The 20,786-nt window shown below is 39.8% G+C and overlaps 1 protein-coding gene and 1 long non-coding RNA gene across 6 annotated transcripts in view; one reads left to right on the top strand and one right to left on the bottom strand.

Annotated features, from left to right (window-relative positions):
• The window catches only part of WNK1 (WNK lysine deficient protein kinase 1), a 160,920-nt gene that overhangs the window by 33,663 nt on the left and 106,471 nt on the right, over positions 1 to 20,786 (top strand). The window lies entirely within an intron of this gene.
• Positions 8,902 to 20,786, bottom strand: part of LOC133390302 (uncharacterized) — a 34,643-nt gene continuing 22,758 nt past the window's right edge. Inside the window, exon 3 of the long non-coding RNA XR_009764369.1 lies at positions 8,902 to 9,212. This is a non-coding gene — a long non-coding RNA (uncharacterized LOC133390302). The remainder of the gene's footprint in view (positions 9,213 to 20,786) is intronic.

The raw sequence follows: 20,786 nt of genomic DNA, 5'->3' as shown, positions 1-20,786 counted from the left end.
CAGTGCTGAATTAAGGAGTACCCACAGGCTGCAGACCTGCTCCTTCGAGGAAAGAGCAATCCTGTCCAGAACAGGCCGTCTTCCTACCTCCTAGACATGAGAACTCTGGACACATAGTACCTCTGTCTTTTCAGGATTCAGCCTCAATTTATTGGCCCACATCCAGTTCAGCACTGCCTCCAAGCACTGCTTCAACACTTCAGCTGCCTCTCCTGATTCAGATGGGATAGAGAGGCAGAGCTGGGTGTCATCTGCATATTGATGCACCTCAATCCAAATCTCCTGATGACTGCTCCCAGCGGCTTTGTATAGATGTAGAATAGCATGGGAGACAAGATGGAATGCTGTGGAACGCTACAGGATAATTCCCATGGTGCTGAACAGTAGTCTCCCATAACTACTATTTGGAAGTGGCTCTGGAGGTATGAGCAGAACCACTGAAGCACAGTACCCCCCAACCTCCACCTCCTTGAGATATTCCAGAAGGATACTGTGGTTAACAGTATCAAAAACTGTGGAGAGGTCAAGGAGAATGAGCAGGGTTGCATTCCACCATCTATCACCCTACAAATGTCATCAGCCAGGGCGATCAAGGTAGTTTCAGTGTCATGGGCAGGCCTGAAGCCAGACTGGAATGGATACAAATAAACAGCTTCCTCCAAGCATGCTTGAAGCTGGATCACCACCACCTTCTCAAGCACCTTGTCTAAAAAGGAGATATTTGCCACTGGGCAATAGTTGTTTAACACTTTTGGGACCAGGGAGGAGGGGGCGCACCACCTCCTCCTTCAAGGCAGATTGTACCTCTCCCTCCTCCAGTGAAGCATTAATCACTCCCTGGACCTACCAGTCAGTCCCCTATGGCTTGTTTTCAGCAGGGTCAGGGGGGCAGGTTCTTCAAGCAGCTTGATCACATCCTCAGGCTGCAGTAATTGAAACTGATCCGGTACAGGTGGAACAGACAGTGCTGTGGACACCTCGGTTCAACGCGCTCTAGCTGTGGCATCCAGCTCTATCCAAATCTGATTGATTTTTGTCCCTAAAGGGTCTTGCAAAGTTGTTACAGCAGGCTTCCGAGAGAGTCAGAGCAGCGCTATCTTGGTCAGATGACAAAAGCCCATTCACCATTCTAAAAAGGTCTGCTGGCCAGCTACTTGCAGATACAATGGTGGCAGAGAAGTAGGCTTCCTTTGTTGCCACCACTGCCACGTGGTAGGCACAATAGTGCAGCCATGCCTGTGTTTGGTCAGGTTCGTACAGAGATTTGTGCCACCTGTGTTCCAGCTGCTGACCTTCCTGTTTCATCGCACGCAGATCACTGGAATACCAAGGTGACTTAAGTGCTCCACAGTGACTCCAAGGCCAAAGGAGGCAATTTGCAGTTAAGCCTCAGCTCCAGCTCCTACCTTTTCAGAATACTGGGATAATCAATAGGCATTAAGGTTAGATTTCATTAGTGCACAGATCCTGGAAGGTGTCCTTCAACTTCCAAGTTCAAGTAAGCCTGTCTTAAGTCAAATATACTTGGAAAGGTTGGAAGCCTAGAAATTACTGTTGACTATGGTAATTCATTTTGTGTTACATGCACTGTTAAACATAATGTGAAATTAAAAGTACCATAAAAAGTTAAATGCTAGGTAACTCTACTGAAAACAGTCTTTAATGGGAGAACAAGCATGGTCCTAAATCTGATTGAATTGTCTTGGAGGCAACTGCATGTAAGCAGGATTTTTGCTAGTGAAACTGCTATTAAAACTAGTAGCTTGTACTACTTCTAACAGCTAATATCTTATTGTCAGTCCTATGTCAGAAGGCTTAAAACTGTTCTTTTCGAATTATTATACATACGGTTTGGTTAGTATTTGGTGTGTAAAGTTTTTGTTGTATGGAGACTTGAGCTATCCTGAACAAAAATGCAATAGTTTATATTTGTATACTCTTTATCATTATTAACTGCTGAGTTCTATGTTAGTATGAATTCCATTTTTGGGGAGCATTTTTTATTTTTACCTTCTAGAAACAAAGATAGATTACTTATGTGGCTTCCTTACATTAATATATTGTATATAGAAATTCTGTGGAGTATCACAACTTTGGCTCCCTTCCTAGTTATATTGAATTTGGCCCAAATAAAAATAGCAGTGAATAGACAGAGGGTAAAGGTGATTGGAAGAAATGCTTTATCAATAATATTTTGGCATGGGCACTGCTTTGAACTATGTAATAGTATCTAATGAAAGTGCTTCATTTGCGATAGTGTGTTCTCCCAACTGTGTTATGCTAGCATTCTAATTACAGGGCCTTGCAAAAGTAATCAGACCCTTGACCAATGCTCTCATATTACTGAATTACAAATGGTACATTGTAATTTCGTTCTGTATGATATTTTATTTTGAAACACTGAAACTCAAAATAAATTATTGTAAATTGACATTGGTTTTATATTGGAAAATGTTTGTAAGAAACATAAAGTACTGTAGCTTTTGGGGTGGATGTGTACCAGCTTTGCACATACCGTTAGAGGGATTTTGGCCCATTCTTCTTGGCAGATTTGCTCCAGGTCATTCAGGTTGGTTGGATGTAGCTTGTGGACTGCAATTTTCAAAGAGCACCACAGATTCTCAATGGGATTGAGATCAGGACTTTGACTGGGCTACTGTAGGACATTCACCTTTTTGTTCTTGAGCCACTCCAATGTTGCTTTGGCTCTGTGCTTGGGATCATTGTCCTACTAAAAATTGAATGTACTCCCAAGTCTTTCTCTGTATTTTGCTCCATCCCTTCTTCTTTCAATTTTAGCAAGATGCCCAGTCCCTGCTGATGAGAAGCATCCCCACAGCAAGATGCCACTACCATACTTCACTGTAACGATGGTGTGTCTTGAGGCATGGGCAGTGTCAGGTTTGCACCACACATAGCGCTTTGAGTTTTGGCCATAAAGCTCTATCTTGGTCTCACCTAACCACAAAACCTTTTGCTACATCGCAGCTGGGGCACTGTCATGCTTTCTGGCAAACTCCAGACATGCTTTCAGATGGTACTCTTTAAATAATGGCTTATTCGTTGCCACCCTCCCATACGGGCCAGTGTTATGCAGAGCTCTTGATGTGGTTGAGTGGTGCACCATTACTCCAGTCCCAGCCACTGAACTCTGGATCTCCTTCAAAGTGATTCTTGGCCTCTGTGGCTTCTCTCACAAGTCTCCTTGTTTGAATGCTGAGTTTTGAGGAATGGCCTTTTCTTGGCAGTGCCTGGGTGGTGTGATGCAGCTTCCACTTCCTGATTATTGATCCAACTGTGGTCACTGGGATATCCAAACACTTGGATATCATTTTGTACCCTTTTCCTAATCTATGCATTTGTATTACATGATCTCTCACTTCTGTAGAATGCTCTTTGGTCTTCATTTTACTTCAGATCCACAGCTGACCAACGATCCTTCAACAGTTGCGTTTTTATCCTGATAATGTGACAGCAACTTCAATGGTTCACAAGTGAAGGCCAATGGTAAGATAATTGTGTCCTCGATAGGGCAATTTCTTTCATCTGAGTAAACTGGGAGCTTCCACAGCACAGGGGTTGAATACTTATGCAAGCAACATGTAGCAGTTTTTTATGTTTCTTACAAACATTTCCCACCATAAAAACAATGCCAACTTACAATAATTGATTTTGAGTTTCAGTGTTTCAGAACAAAATATCATACTGAACGAAATTACAATGTACCATTCTTAATCAAGTAATATGAGAGCATTGGTCAGGGATCTGATTACTTTTGCAAGACACTATATCATTAATGCAGATCTTTCAGTCTTTTATCTTGCTCATTAGTGGTTGCATATTAAGGAGTCTTCAGTATAGAATGTTTAACTTTCTTTTCTAAAAACTTATTTTTGTAATATGTTGTAATATGGTAGTATTGTAGCTAAAACTTGATAGTTTCATTGCAAAATATGTGGATGACATGGAAATTGGTAGTATGTCAATGCAGTATTGCCCAGCTTGCTGTCTAGCCTCCCATTTGTGCACAACAGGACAGAATATTCTTGTTAGTTATGTTCAGTGTACCAAGAAAGTAAGTTCTGTGACTTCCAAAGTACAGTAGGGCCCCGCTTGTACAGCGGGTTACGTTCCAGGCCCCCACTGAAAAGCGGAAGTCCGTCAATAAAATGTGCCCGATGTCCAAAAATGCCGTAAAAGCAGAACAAGCACCGTATGAGTGGGGCCTTACTCTAATTGAAAACCGCCGTATTAGGGGAACGCCAAAAAGCGGGCTGTCGAAAAGCAGGGCCCTACTGTAATAACATATTCAAGTGACAGAATTGGAACCAATGGTAAAATATACGCAGTATTGGGTTCAATTCTGCATCTGCATGAGCAGAGCAGAGCAGAGATCTGTTCTTCAACAGGACTTCCCTTTCCTCTCCTCTGCCCTGCACACACTCAAAAATCTGTTCCAGAGGATTGAGGGAGCCTCTAGATTTTGGGGGTGTATGGATGGCTGGTGGGGGGAGGAGAGGATGGGGAAGTTGCATTGCACAAGTAGAAGTCCACCTATGCACTACTGGATACAACCCACTGGGTACAGGTTGTTATGCTCTCCCTCAGAATGCATAGCAGGCAAGCTTTTCTCATTTATCACTTTTACGTTTACCGTCTCCGTTTTTGTATCTTAAAATGGTTGCTACTCTGAGCCCAAGAAATAGTGCTACAAGAAAGGTTAAAATATAAAATTAAATATGCTTCTAGTACTGGCTGACTGTAATCTGTATTTGCCACAACCAATGTGTTAGGGTTAAATCAGTTAAGCTAGCAAGAGTGTAAGGGTCAAGAGTAAGGTGACCACTGGGAGGCCCCAAGTATAAAACTCATGAACTGAGTCTTTAACTCAGTAGGTGGTTTTAGGCATGCCACTGTTCTTCCAGGCTCAGCCCTTCCTTCTGCAGTATGCAGAAATAGTGAGCTGTTTTAAGGATTACTGAGTTGATATATGCAGAACATTACAAGCACCAGAAATTCACATAGTTGTATTACTGTACTTATAATTCCTGGGTGTGATTTCTTTTCTAACCAGGAGAAGAAATTGAAAAATATGATTACAATGGCAGCAGTGTAGAAGACTCAAATGCTTAATCCGGAAACAGTGTTTGTTATGCAGTGAAAGTATTTTAAATTGGGACAAGTTTGTGGTGGCTTTTGAAACTTTATTCTGCAACTTGGTGCTCTCCACTTTTGAACCTCAAACTTCTTGATCTTAAGCCATAAAAGCCAGCCAAAATTGGTCTTAAGTTTTCAAAAAATGCTCATCCTTGGACTTTGGCAACCCTGGAGAAGGGGAGAGTTCCCTAACAGAAGGACAGACATGGATAACAACATCTTTTCACTTCCTTTCTTTCTGAACTTAATATATATCATTAAAAGCGTGCCTTTTGCAGAACTTGGAGATTGTAATGGAACACATAAGGAAGAACTCTTGTTATATATTGTTGAAGCTATTCAGGGATTTATAGATGATTGTAGCAGCTTTGTAAATAAGCCTATGAAAGTTACCAGCCTGAAGAATTTTCTACTAGCCTGTGGTGGGCTCATTGAGGTGGGATGAAAAGCTCTGCTGTTCATCCAGCAGCCTGCTGTGTTTCTATGCCTGGCATGGAAGGGGGATTCTCTCCTGGCAGCCTTCTTGATTTCTATGCTGCATGCAGAGAAGGGACAGAGCACCATGGCCCTCCTTGCTCATTCATCTCTATGCAATTCCTTGTCAGTTTATGGCTACTAGGCAAGTGCCTAAGTGTGTTTAAATAGAAGGCTGGTTTATGATTAGGTATTTAACATACTCTGATCTTTATGTTCCCAGCTGAAGCCCCTGATTTTCTCACAGTTAGCAACCTATAATATTAAGTTAAATAAACTACAAGCACTTTCTGAACTTGAAAACATCTGTTGTGAAAATACAAATCTTTCCAATATTACTGTACACGTGAAATTAGGTAGAATTATAATTGTGGCTTTGAAAGCTACTTGACAAATAGCATGTTTCTTTTGACTGGGGGGAAATCCAGTCTACAGATGTAATCCTGTTCCAGAAAGGAATTCAAGGAGACCTAAAATGTATTACAGCAAGTGTAGCAAATTAATTGGAACAAAGTTGGAATATGCAAAGAATGTTTTTGCAAAATGAATATTGCTGTAAAATGACTTGCTAAGATCCCTTAGGGTTTACATATTCCTCACTGTTGGGTAGCTCCTCTTTCAGAGGTAAATGGCACATAAAACAATATCTCTAATGTAGTTAGTTTGGTTGCGTATCGGTACCTTGAATTATGCCATCAAAATGGGTGAATTATTTCTATACACGATGAATAATGCTGAACATGATTTCTGGCAAAGTCTGTATCAACAGTGTCCAACTGTTTTTTCATACTTGCCAAAATTGTGGAGAATGTGTTAGCATTTTCACCACATGACAAAAATGTTTGAGGGTGGAAAAATATGCAATAATGTTTTGAATTATTTATTGATAGAATTAATAAGAAATCTGACATATCTTTTCACCATTTTAACCACAGAAAAGGTTGATTCGCAGAGCCACATTGAACCAAAAGTTGAAAACCGTTTTGGAATAACTGTATTTAGAACGGGAACTCATTTTGATTTAAAATATGAGTTCACATCGTAACAATTGATTAATCTTTCAGATGTTGAGTGCACTGAAGTAAAATCACATACATAATGAAAAGGTGCCTTTCCAAAGAAATAAGCCTCACAAGTTCTTGAGGTAGTTGAGAATTGTAGATGTTAAAATGAAATGGATCTTGCATGAATTCAAAAACAATTCTGTAGTTTTGAAATTGGAAAAGTGATTAGGATTCAAGGACAAATCTGTGATTGTTAAGGGTGGAGGGTATACACTTTTTTGAACTGGTACATGTGTAAAATAATTTTATTAAATTTTTTATTTAAAAAACATAGGTGTTGGAAAAAAGTATCAATTTGCCACAGGTCAATAGCCATTTCGCCACATGGCAAGTGGCAACCGTGTTGGACACCAAGAGTCTCTATACCTTGAGATTTTTAAAAAGATGGTAGACCTAGAATAATCGCATGATTTGTGTATAATCAAAATTTTAACATACTGTTCCTTTGTTTTGTTTTGTCAAGTGTTATTGAAGTGCTTGTTAATATTTTACAGTGTTGTAATTTTTAACCAGATAGGCACACTTGATTATGCAATAGAAAAAAACAACTTGTTAAGGATTGAAGGCATAGTTTATTCTGCTTGATTTTTCTGGGGGAGGGAACATACTGGCTGGGTCTGAGGAGTGGTTAATGCTTCACTGCAGGAGAAAATAATAATAATAATAATAAATTGAATTTTTGTGTCGCCTATCTGGCCGAAGCCACTCCTTGAAGGAGGCAGTGGTGTGACTCTTTAAGGGACCCTTCCTGGATCTTGAGGTGTTTGAGAAGTATTACACAGTTGTTAGTGGTGTAGTGGTTAAGGTGTTGGACTACGAACTGGGAGACCAGGGTTCGAATCCCCACATAGCCATGAAACTCACTGGGTGACCTTGGGCCAGTCACTGCCTCTCAGCCTCAGAGGAAGGCAATGGCAAACCCCCTCTGAATACTGTTTACCATGAAAACTCTATTCATAGGGTTGCCATAAGTCAGAATCGACTTGAAGGCAGTCCATCCAATTCATCCAATAATATCCCCTTTTGGGGGGAAGTTAGTAGATGATGGTTGGGCAGCTTCGGGCATGCCTGGATGATACTGCTTATCTGGATCTATATCAATTTGACATAAAGCCCAGATTTGGCTGTCCTAATTTACCTATACTGGTAGAGCGATGGAGTTTGATCTTGTTAGTTCTCCTTGTTAGTTGCTTTTGATGACACCAATTTTGGCCTGACTACACTGGCTGTCAATTTGCTTCTGGGCACAATTCAAGTGCTGATTTTGACCTTTAAAGCCTTATACCAGGGTAGCCAACCTGGTGCCTTCCAGATGTTTTAGACAACAACTTGTATCAGCCTTAGCCAACATAGCCAATGATCAGGGGTGATGAGAGTTATAGGTCACAGTATCTATTGCTCAGGACCATTATACCTAAAGGACCCATTTTCCCCATATGAACCTGCTGAGATCCTGAGATTGTCATCTGAGACCCTTCTTTATGTGCTACCTCCAAGGGAGCTCTGGAGAGTAACAAGAGAATGGGCCTTTGTAGTAGCCCCCTGTTTATGGAATACTTTTCCTGGCACCAGGGAAAAATGTTTTTGTTTTCCTAAGTGTTTGGGCAGCACGAATAATATAATGTTAAACCTGTCTTTAATATTTTTGCAATTTTATTATTTTTTTTACTTGCTTGTAAATCATGTCTGGACTTTGTAGTGAGAAGTGATATACAAATTCAATAAAACTGAACCTAATCTACATACATTGGCTATTATTGGCATTGGGGCACCAAATTTGACAGTGTCTTGTGCCAAAACAAACCATTGGGATGGATGTGATGCCAGCACATAGAATGCATTGTATTGGACTTGTGAAGGAAGTTATGGTTAAGTAATGGTAGGCATCCAGTGATGAGTTGATGGTCTCTTCATCTCCTGCACTTCTGCTCTAGATGGTTCTCTGTCACCTTATGTGGCTTGCTAAATGTCACAAGTGACTTTTTGTGCTGAGATGACTTATGTACACTTATGTACAAGACTTATGTACACTGTGATCCAGAGTGCACATCTAGCTGTATAAGATGTGGTAAAAAGCCACCTATACTCCAAATTCTGCAAGAAGTTTTATTTCTAGACTATCAAACCATGGAGATTAAATTAACTTGCTTAAGATCACATAGGACATTTGTTGCAATCTATATGCCAACTTTTGCATTCCAGTATTATGTAACACTTTATTGCTTTTCTTAGGAAGTTACACAACTTGGTTGTGCAAACAGTGTTGTAGAGATTGGCATGGTAGCAGTTTTACCTTCATATACATATGTGTATATATATATTCTTTTAAAAGGCATATGTATCATTAGCCTGCTCTATAATAAATACAAAAGTTGACTCTAAAATATTACCTCCCCCTTCTTGGAGTTATATATTTATATAAGAGATTGTAAAGAGTTTCTGTAAGAAAGATTCTTCACTGGTAATATGCAGAGTTCTGCAGGATGGCTGATGCTTTCCATCGTTCTAATGTACTTCCTGGAAGAAGAAAATCCAGATTTAGTCATCCTTTTGAATACTTATATTATTGGGGAAATGTGAGCAGAATGAAAACTCATTTAATAGCTAAAACTTTACTGCTTTATATCAAGCAAGCTGCAAACATTACTCACAATTTTAGTTTCACTTAAGAGTGTGCTAATGTGCAATTCAGAACCATAAGCACACACTAGAAACTGTTCTTGGTTCTTAGAATTATCATGATTTCATGAGAAATATTCAACATAAACTACCATTATTTCTTTGTTCCTTAGCATGAAATAGATAATGCTTGTCTGTGACATAGGCTGCAGTTTGAAAGATGGGCTTTGTGGGTGTGGGATGGTCATAGATACTTTAAAAGAGAAATTCTAGTAGTGTTTGTGTGCCTCTTTCCCCATTTCCTGTGAGAGCTGAACTTGAGATTTGTAACTTGTCTTTGTTAATTATGCTACCTTCAGAATTAATAAAAGGCTTGAGTGGGGCAGAAAATACTGTCTGAAGTATAAAGGTAGTAAGATCTAGTGACTTGATTTATATAGGACCCTTGGACCATGACAACCTACAGTGTTGTGGTTTTGAATCCTGAGAAAATAGTCTCCAAATTGTTCTCATTTAGGCTATTGAAAATAAAATGGCACAAAACCAAGGACAATGCGTGCTTTAAAATACAAAGTAATGGGAAACACACTTTTCTGTGACTAACATTCATAGGTATCTTGCTCTATGATGCATTTAGGTCATCTTGCCCATCCTTGCAGTACACTTTCCCTGCCCATTCTCTTGTTCTATCCAGCTGTAGCATTCTTGTATGCAGAATTACCAGTCTATTACTTTTGAATGCTTTCTCATCCTTACTGTACTTACATATTTTTGTTTATATCCCTATGCTTCAGAAATGTATAAAAATGATATAGTGGGAAAACCTAATACTTCACAGAATCAAAACCATATTTTTGGACTAATTTGGCATTAGGCCTTATATACCATTACCACAGCAAACCTCTGCGTTGTTCATAATACCAAATGTCCCTTTTTTGTTAAGGTATTGGACTACGACCTGGGAGACCAGGGTTCGAAGCTCACTGGGTGACCTTGGGCCAGTCACTGCCTCTCAGCTTCATGAAATCCCTATTCATAGGGTCGTCATAAGTTGGAATCGACTTGAAGGCAGTACATTTACATTTTAAGCTAAAGAATAAAACAATTGAACACATTAATTCAGTAATCCTTGCAGCCACCCTATAGGACAGATAATTTTTACCACTTGATTTGGAAAGACAGTAATAACCTGTTTTAACCTGTTTTAACCCTTGAAAGCACTCAAGGCAATTTAACAAAAACTGCAACTAGCTAAAACAGTATATATTTAATTTATGAATTGCTTCCTGTTAAATAGCTTTGAGATGTTCCATAATAAAACAGCAACAATAAAAACTTCTAAAACAATTCCATAATAAAAATAATTTTAAATCCAGTACAGATAGAGACTGAGATAACATAGGATATCATACTGTAACACTGAAAGATGGCATGACAAAATAAGGCTTTCAGCTGCTTCTTGAAGCTTAATAAGAGAAATGGGTCTAGACCAGTATCCCTAAACAGGGAGTTTGGAGATGTTTCCACAGCTGAAAAGGCAATGCTCAGTGCATCTGTAAACCTAATTCCATTTGTACAGGAAGGTTCAAAATGGAGCTCCTTCTGTTTGTTAAATGCAAAGTGTTAAGCTTATGCTGCTGAGGCTCAGAGCCATCCAGTTCATTTCTGCCTAGCTGACACTTGATGGCAGCCGGCAGGAGGCAAGGGGCAGGGGAGGTGCCTCTAGCTAATATGTTACAATAGCTCTGTTTTTCATGAAATGGTGCATATTTTTTCCTTAAAGCTTAATAAACAAATAAAAAAAAGTTGGGGGCAATAGAATGATGAAATCACCCAGCAATGTCATGTGAAAATCAAGTTAGATGACCAGTTGAGATGAAGAGTTTCCCAGTCTTTTGCACCTAGGCGCTTAGCCTTAGGGATTGTCATTTTAATATGAACTGAAATGTTTATATGTTGATAAAAATTAGAATCCCTCCTTCCTCAATTTTGCTTCAAAGAAAAAATCCCCATTATTGATATAAGTCTACAGGCCTGTGAAGTGTCTGGTGCACTTCTGTAGCAATCCTTGATGTTGCCTCCCTGTCAGCTTTTCATCTTATATTGCAAATTTAGTTAGTTCTGCTTTGAAAATTAAAGTTTGCTGTGGATGTTTTACCTATCTACCTATCTAATTTAATCTAATGAAAGTTGTTTGTTTTCTACTAATATATCTTAACCAAATTTTGCGTGATGGTTCCTGAGATCAAGGAGCAGATTTTTTTTTCTTGGATGTTGTTAATATTTTAAACCAATATGGGCGGACTGAACCTTTGCTTTGATTTTTTAAATAATGATTTAAAAATGGCACAGTTTTTTTGTTTTGTTTTCTTAGAATTCCTGAAGGTATGTGTAATATGGCTTAATTTGAATCATTCAGATATGAACAGTGATAGTTTGGAACTTCACTAAGTTCAGAGCACACACTCGAGATTTTAACCTGTCTGTAATCAAATTTTACATGCAAGGCAAATTATACCTGTGAGACTAATTGGGACACTCTTGAATAATCAGTAATTATAAACTTAAATCTAGAAGAATAACATTGATTTAGAGTTTGGTATATTAGTATTATATTGCTTGTATTCCAATTAGTCATAGGATAACTAAGTAGGCAAACTGGTGGTAGTTATAAATATTACTCAAGGCTATATTTGAAGATGGTACTTTCCTAGGGCAGCTTCCTACAATTAGCCTTGTAAAGAGGAAATGGAATACAAACACAAAACTGAACATTGAACAGTGACTTTATAAAACCCTCAGATAAGAACTGTACTTGCTGTGCAAGTACGCTTCACTCACATTTTTGGTCTATTTATTTATGTATTTATTTATTATTATTCAATTTATATCCCACCCTTCCTCCCAGCAGGAGCCCAGGGTGGCAAGATATATATATGCAAGATATTGTAGTTGATTTCCCTCCCAAAAGTACATTTTATACCAAAAAGGTGCAAAATACTATGTTATCCTTTGTATTGAAATCTATTATTTATTGCATGAATATATCTCCGTCCTGCGAAGCAGGGCTGTGGAGTCGGAGTCGGGAGCAATTTTGGGTGGAGTCGGAGTCGGTGTCGGTAGAAATGTACCGATTCCGCCTCCGCCGCCTTCATAAATGGCAAATGTATATTAACTAGTAATAACAAATTTACTGTAGTAAAATGGTAGCACAAGGCATTTCATCACCACCACAGTAAAAGTAAAAAGTTACTTTTTTAAACTACAACTCCCATCAGCCCCAGGGATCGGGCTCACGGGAGTTGTAGTTCAAAAAAGTAATGTTTCCAAGCTCTGGATTCACGTGGTGGTGATGAAATGCCTTGTGCTACCATTTTACTACAGTACATTTGTTATTACTAGTTAATATACATTTGCTATTTATGAAGGAGGCGGAGTCGGTCAGTAGAAAAATAGAGGAGTTGGAGTCGAAGGTCTGGCGTACCGACTCCACAGCCCTGCTGCCAAGGCACCGATGGTGGTTCACAATTTAAAATACAACCACAAGCAAATAATACAAAATCAGGCCAACTTAGGAGCTGGTGGCACTGGCTCCCTGGCCTGGGCTTTTTTCTTCTGCCTTTCCTCGGAGTACATAGGTCTGAAGTAGCCCTTGGGAAGGTGAGAGTGGGGTTGCCCCAACAGCTGATGTTTGGTTCAGGCTGTGGTGATTATGTGCTGCCAGGCCTGGGTTTCCTTGCTTCTATAAGGAATGTTACATGGCACTGAACCATTTTGGACTCTGTTCAGTTAATTAATATATATATCCTGGGTCTTATCCTTGTCACTCCAAATGCTGTGTCACTTGTGTGTACCTCAGGGAGACAGCTTCTTTCACAAGCACTAGAACAGGCAGGACATATTACATCAAACAGAACATCACCTGCAGGTCCTTCGATATAATTTATGTCATCGAATGCAAAAGACCAGGATGTCATATCCATACGTCGGAAAAACCACAACTGACCTATGCACACACCTCAGAAACCACAAATCGGCAATCTTAACAAAAAAAGTGGAGCAACCAGTTGCAAAACATTTCAAAATTGAGGGTCACAGCCTGATGGATGCTTCTATAACAGCTATAGAGATGCCAACAGATCCAGCAGCATTGACTAAAAGGGAGAACTTTTGAAAAAGCTAGTTTGAAGAAGTCTATGCTAGTCTTGAAAAACATTTTTTTTTAGACATGGTCCCCCCTGTGGTGGTTGGTGTCTGTCTGCCTCTCTCTCTCTCTCTCTCTCTCTCTCTCTCTCTCTCTCTCTCTCTCTCTCTCTCTCTCTCTCTCTCTCTCTGTATGTGTGTGTGTGTGTGTGTGTATATATCTATCTATATCTATATCTATCTATATCTATCTATATCTATATCTATATCTATATATATCTATATATATCTATATATATATATATAATTTTCTCCTAGGCAACTACATGTTCTTTTCCTATCAGTCCCCTGTGCTTTTGAGCATTTGTACACAGGTGTTATAAAAATCGGATTATTTGCTGCCTATTTTAGTGTCAAACTTGTCAGCAAATGCATTAGCTGTTGGTACACTATAGTATATGGGAACCCACTCTTAATTATACTCTTTTCTTAAACACGCAGAATAGTGTGTTTCTGTCTAGATGTTACTGATCATGCCATACTTTGTAAATTTGGCATTTTAATTTTTATGTGTACTCTTTATTACTTGGTGTAAAAGAAAATTCCAAATTCTGAACCTTTTAATTGTTATGCATTCTTGAAATCCTGATATTCTTTGTAATGTCTTTTATAAAATATTGGTGTACTCACTTTAGAAAAGTGTAATCTGAGACTGTACTGCATTATGCATGTGTGCGCTTTTAAAATTATCTTGTACATTTAAAATTTATAAGCTCTCAAAGGCAGTTTAATTTACTCCAGTGAATTAAGATCAGCTGTAGAGACTTATTTCTGGGTTGTTACCACCATCTGGAAGGAGGTCAACCTCTGTTACAAACTGGGCTTTTTCTAGGGTGACATGTATGTTGTGGAACTCCAAAGGGATATACACCAGGCTTGCTCTGCTTAAAACTTCTAGGGCAGTGGTTCCCAACCTGGGGGCCGGGACCCCCAGGGGGGCTGCGAAGTAATCCAGAGGGGGCCGTGAACAGTAAATAAATGAATGATTTATTATTATTTTTTAAAGAACTCTTCACTCCCTCGACACTGTATGCTTCCCACTGGTGCTGCAGATGACACCTCCCCCTTGCTCCAAACGAGAGGGGAGGCCTTTTGCTGAAGCACCAGAGTGTCTTTCAGGCACACTAAGGGCAGGCATCTGCCTATAAAATACATGGCAGATGCCAAAGGAGGCTGAGGGTGGAGCTACCAGGAAGAAGAGGGGATCACTATCACTGATTCCTGTGTCCTTGCACTGCCGCTACTGGCAACGGCCTTACTTAGAATGAGAGGAGAGGGCTTTTTGTGAAGCAAAAAGAAGCAAGCCTGCAAAGAAAGGCTTAACTTCTGTCCCTGGAAAACTGGTAGAAAGTATTATTAAAGCTAGATTAACTAAGCACATAGAAGAACAAGCCTTGCTGAAGCAGAGCCAGCATGGCTTCTGCAAGGGAAAGTCCTGTCTCAGTAACCTATTAGAATTCTTTGAGAGTGTCAACAAGCATATAGATAGAGGTGATCCAGTGGACATAGTGTACTTAGACTTTCAAAAAGCGTTTGACAAGGTACCTCACCAAAGGTTTCTGAGGAAGCTTAGCAGTCATGGAATAAGAGGAGAGGTCGTCTTGTGGATAAGAAATTGGTTAAGAAGCAGAAAGCAGAGAGTAGGAATCAACGGACAGTTCTCCCAATGGAGGGCTGTAGAAAGTGGAGTCCCTCAAGGATCGGTATTGGGACCTGTACTTTTCAACTTGTTCATTAATGACCTAGAATTAGGAGTGAGCAGTGAAGTGGCCAAGTTTGCTGATGACACTAAATTGTTCAGGGTTGTTAAAACAAAAAGGGATTGCCCAAAAAGACCTCTCCAAACTGAGTGAATGGGCAGAAAAATGGCAAATGCAATTCAATATAAACAAGTGTAAAATTATGCATATTGGAGCAAAAAATCTGAATTTCACATATACGCTCATGGGGTCTGAACTGGCGGTGACCGTCCAGGAGAGAGACCTCGGGGTTGTAGTGGACAGCACGATGAAAATGTTGACCCAGTGTGCGGCAGCTGTGAAAAAGGCAAATTCCATGCTAGCGATAATTAGGAAAGGTATTGAAAATAAAACAGCCGATATCATAATGCCGTTGTATAAATCTATGGTGCGGCCGCATTTGGAATACTGTGTACAGTTCTGGTCGCCTCATCTCAAAAAGGATATTATAGAGTTGGAAAAGGTTCAGAAGAGGGCAACCAGAATGATCAAGGGGATGGAGCAACTCCCTTACGAGGAAAGGTTGCAGCCTTTGGGGCTTTTTAGTTTAGAGAAAAGGCGGGTCAGAGGAGACATGATAGAAGTGTATAAAATTATGTATGGCATTGAGAAAGTGGATAGAGAAAAGTTCTTCTCCCTCTCTCATAATACTAGAACTCGTGGACATTCAAAGAAGCTGAATATTGGAAGATTCAGGACAGACAAAAGGAAGTACTTCTTTACTCAGCGCATAGTTAAACTATGGAATTTGCTCCCACAAGATGCAGTAATGGCCACCAGCTCGGATGGCTTTAAAAGAAGATTAGACAAATTCATGGAGGACAGGGCTATCAATGGCTACTAGCCGTGATGGCTGTGCTGTGCCACCTTAGTCAGAGGCAGCATGCTTCTGAAAACCAGTTGGCGGAAGCCTCAGGAGGGGAGAGTGTTCTTGCACTCGGGTCCTGCTTGCGGGCTTCCCCCAGGCACCTGGTTGGCCACTGTGAGAACAGGATGCTGGACTAGATGGGCCACTGGCCTGATCCAGCAGGCTCTTCTTATGTTCTTATGTTCTTATGTTCTTATTACTATCACTGATTCCAGTCTCCTGGCACTGGCTCTACTGACAGCGCCCTTACTTAGAATGAGAGGAGAGGGCTTTTTGTGAAGCAAAAAGAAGCAAGCCTGCAAAGAAAGGCTGCTTTCCCCCTTCCTTCCTGGCAGCCAGCCTGCCTCCCTGGGGGGAGGGGGTCATGAATTTTTTCCAGCTTATAAAGGGGGTCCCGTGCTCATAAAGGTTGGGAACCACTGTTCTAGGGGATTGTTTAAAAAAAAAATACTTACATGGAACTCAGAAAATATTATTTCTGGAACAAACACCTATGTTAATTTTGGAGTAACAATATTGACTTTTATTTTTTAATGAAATATGTTTGAGGAGTTACATTGGTGACCTGTAAACTTAAAGCTAAAGAAACAATCGGTCCTAGTGTGGGAGGGTCAGGCAAGTTGGCTGTCTCATCCTCACTGCCATTTCCTATTCACCTTTGTTTGCCTGTGCTAGCAGTCATCTAGTTGGGATCACTGCCCAGAGGGAAAGGGCAGGTGAGAGTTAGCAGGCAGTTGTGGCTGCTGGCCTGTCTTCCATCTGCCCATTGCAGCTTGTCATTTCCCTCTGACATGGAAATGGTGGATTAGCAGTCAGCAGCGATGAGGAGAGGAGCAGCAGGGCTACAGGCTCTGAAATACGGGCTTTGGTAGGTGCCAGGAAAAGCTGGCCTTTCATGCTACACCTGAATAATCCTGTTAGTGTAAAAAATGCTAGCATGGACCTAGAATGCTAGCATGGACCTAGAGAGCAAGTGATCTCTGTAATGTGTTCCAGTATACTGGGGGATTCCCAAGCATGGTAGGAAAACATTATTACTCTTACTATTTTAAAAACATGCTCCTGCAAAATCAGTGAGGGCTAGGACTGTGTAAGTGTGATACCGTCATGCTGCCTAGACATGTTGGTGGCAGAGTGGAAAAGGTACTTCAAGTGGGGAGACAGTTTCCTTCCAGCCACCCCTTTTTAAAGCAAGAAGGGTGGAATACCAAAAGAGAAATACGGTAGCTCCTTATACAAATTGAAAATTTGTTTTCTGTGTCTCTACTTGTGAATAAAAAACAATGTCCACTATGAGAACTGTGGAAATGGGTTGCTATTCCCTGAATGTCATGTGACGTTTCAGGGATCTATTCATTTGCAACTGGAGCTAAATTAAGTTGATGTTACAGCTTCCTCTCTAGCAGCCACATAGGATATGTTTTTTGAAGGAAGTCCTGGTGGGTATATAAATGGTCTTGAATGGTGCCTGCTTGATACAGAAAGTGACATGCAAAAAGGAGATTTGTTCCAAAGATTAACTCTAAACATATTTGGATGCGCTGTCAATATAATTAGGACCATGACATAATTGGCTTGCTGTTACACCTTGTGGAGCATCTCCACTGTTGAATACCTGTCAAATATAAATTGCCAAGAAAAGGCTAGTTATGGTTTGAAGGATACTTATATTTGTTGGCCACATTTGGTGCCCTTATACTGCAGATGTGCGAGTCACATGCTGGGTAGTGTTTCAACACAAATACAACAGTGTCAAAACAATGTGGGTAGAAAGGAATGAACAAAATTTACAGAGTAGGCTTCGTATATCTGGTTCAATTTGCTCAGACGGTGCTGTTGTTGAGGGGGATATTGCAAACCCCTGAGGTGTTCACTGTGTCACCACAGTTAGTCAGTACACAGCAAAGTAAATGCTGTATTTAAAGTTGTGGAGCAAATAAATTGAAACTGATAGCAGCAGAGCATAGTTGAAGATTTCCATCCAGCCATGCACCTCATTTAACTGACCAGTTTATGTGCTGTAGGGATTTTGCCCGGACCAGTAAGGAACTATGTATATGTCTGCTCAGATATGTTATTTTACTTTCTTCCCAAAAGGCTTTGGAGTAAAGTTAGCATTTGACACACCCTGGAGAGAACAGGGAAAGAATCTTAAGTCAAAAATTCCATGTTTACATCCAAAGGTTAAAGACTTCCAGTAAGAAACGTATGCAACTGCCCTGGTTTTGCTGTCTAGTCAGTAATAGATTTTTTTACATGTGTAAATGTGTTTATTTGCTCATTGAAGGAAGACTTTGAGGAATACTGGGCAATGTTACTATGCTTACATATATAGCTTGTTGAACCCTTGCAAAATGAGAGAGCTCTTTTGCAGAAGTTCCAAAATGTGTGTTATAAGTCAAGTCAGTTGTCCTGTTCCAGTAGTGTAATTCACTACAGCAGTACTTCTGATAGCACTTCTGCTTTTGGAATAATAAGTGACATTAATTCTTCTGTCATGCATATATTTGTGAATTTGAGGGAAGGATGGTAGGACAAGTTATTATGTTCACCACTACAATTCTATTGCAGAAGTTCTTCAAAGAATAAAATTGTGGTGACAAAATTTAGACATTTGGAAGTTCTTGTATACTGTATTTTAATTTCTCAGATTAAGTTACTCAGTGTTTCTAAATTTGTAGAACAAAATTGCATGTGTCTCACATTTTCAGCCCAGGGTTTTCTTTACCGTTTGGGAAATATGGCCCTATTGAAATAGTCATCCCTTATTTCAAATAGCATTCTTATATATTTCTGGATTACTGAAGCATTCCCTTTATGCTTTGTATGTTAGCACATTTTCTTAAATTCTTGATTGGCAAGAATTACATATTCAGGGTGGTGTGTTCTATGCTAAAAAAAAGTACCCAGAAATTCAAACTGTCAAAAAAGAAATAAAATGAAAAGCAGCATTCAATATAAATACAATAAATATGAATTATATGAATCATGCAGATTTGCATAACTTTGCTTATTTTGTCATTAGAGGCTCAAAAGGCTTGTGGCCAAAGTGTGTTTTATCAGTTCTGTGCCTTTACCTAGATGGCCGCTTGGGCACAGTTGCCCAAGCTCTAGTAGCCTTCCATTTAGACAATTGCAATGTGTTTATAAGTAGGGTTGCCGTTAGAAATTGTTGGGAAACTGTTATTGGTCCAGAACAGAGCTGCAAGATTATTAACTGGGACTGGGTGTTTTGGTCATATTATTCCTGTAGTTTGTCAGCTGCAGTGTCTCCTAGTTGACTTCTGGGCCCAATTGAAAGTTCTTGTTTAAATCTTTAAACCTAAATGGCTTGGGACTAGACCATTTTCTCTCATATGTACCTACTGGAACCTTAAGATTGTCCTTGGAGGACTTGCTCTGAGTGTCCTGCTGAGTGAAGTGAGGTGAATAACTACCAGGGAGAGGCATCTTTAAATAGTGGCTGCCTGGAACAGCTTTCCAAGGGAAGTATCTTTGGTGCAGATAAAATGTTTGATAACCCAGACATTTTAAATAACTTATGTAGTCTGGGCCTCTGTTCCAAATTTATTTTAACTTCAGGAATGAGGTTGCTTTTCATTTTGTGGCTATCTTATTTTGCATTTTAATTATTTTTTACTTATTCATTGCAAGTCCCCCACCCCCACCCCCAAGAACTTTATTATGGCATGGCATACAAATGTCATGAATAAATCTTTCTGGTTTTGCTAATTCTAGAGGGCCAAGGACACTGAAAGCAACTGTAATCACAAAATGTTTACCCAGTAACCTCTCTGGCTTCCAGAATTTCAGCAGTTATTGTCTACATACTTTTAAGTCCATATTATCAACCATAATGGCTAGAACTGTCATTTTAAATTTAAGGAACTCAGGAAACTGGATTGTGCACATTCTGTGCAGCCCTAGCATACATGCAGCCCTGACCATGCATCTTCCCTTTTATTTAGGACTTTAGTAGTTTAAGGTTTCTAAGAGCTAGCGTTCCTCATAATCTCCGCTATGGGAATAATTTGTGATAACTGAATCAAAGTTTGTTCAACTTTACACCCATGTCTGAACTACTTAGTATGGGCTATCAACAGATTGCATTGCCTTTTCATTATTTTCTGTTTGCGATATCATTTGAGATCCTTAGATGTGGTCTCTCCCCCCCCCCAAACACACAGCTTGCTGATCACAGATTCCTGGATGATGAGGGCATAAGGTATATTAATGGTGGGGAACCTGTGGCCCTCCTGATAATGTTGATTACAACTCCCATTATCTTTGACTATTGGCTCATCATCTCTGACCCTGGTTTGACCTGATAGAAGTTGGAGGCCTACAACATCTGGAGGGTCACAGTTCTCCACCCCTGTATTATATGAAGGAATTAAGACCAAACTGTTCCATAGCAGTGGTTAAAAGGAAAACATCATTTTTATTATAGGTGGTTTATACTGTGTATTGCAGAGGTCAGAGCAACATCAGGAGCTCTGGTGTAGCTGTTTGATGCACCAAAGAACATCAGTGATTCAGGTTTCTATTCTTGATGGCTAACACTGATAGGTTTTTCTAGGACCAGCCTTTTATGGTGGCATGCTACAGGCCACTTGAAAAAGCTGGTTTGAAGAAGTCTATGCTAGTCTTGCAAAACATTTT

Source organism: Rhineura floridana, chromosome 8, assembly GCF_030035675.1.
Source record: "Rhineura floridana isolate rRhiFlo1 chromosome 8, rRhiFlo1.hap2, whole genome shotgun sequence".
Classification (NCBI taxonomy): Eukaryota; Metazoa; Chordata; class Lepidosauria; order Squamata; family Rhineuridae; genus Rhineura; species Rhineura floridana.
The sequence above is the reverse complement of the archived record's forward strand: the minus strand, read 5'-3'. Positions and strand labels throughout refer to the sequence as shown.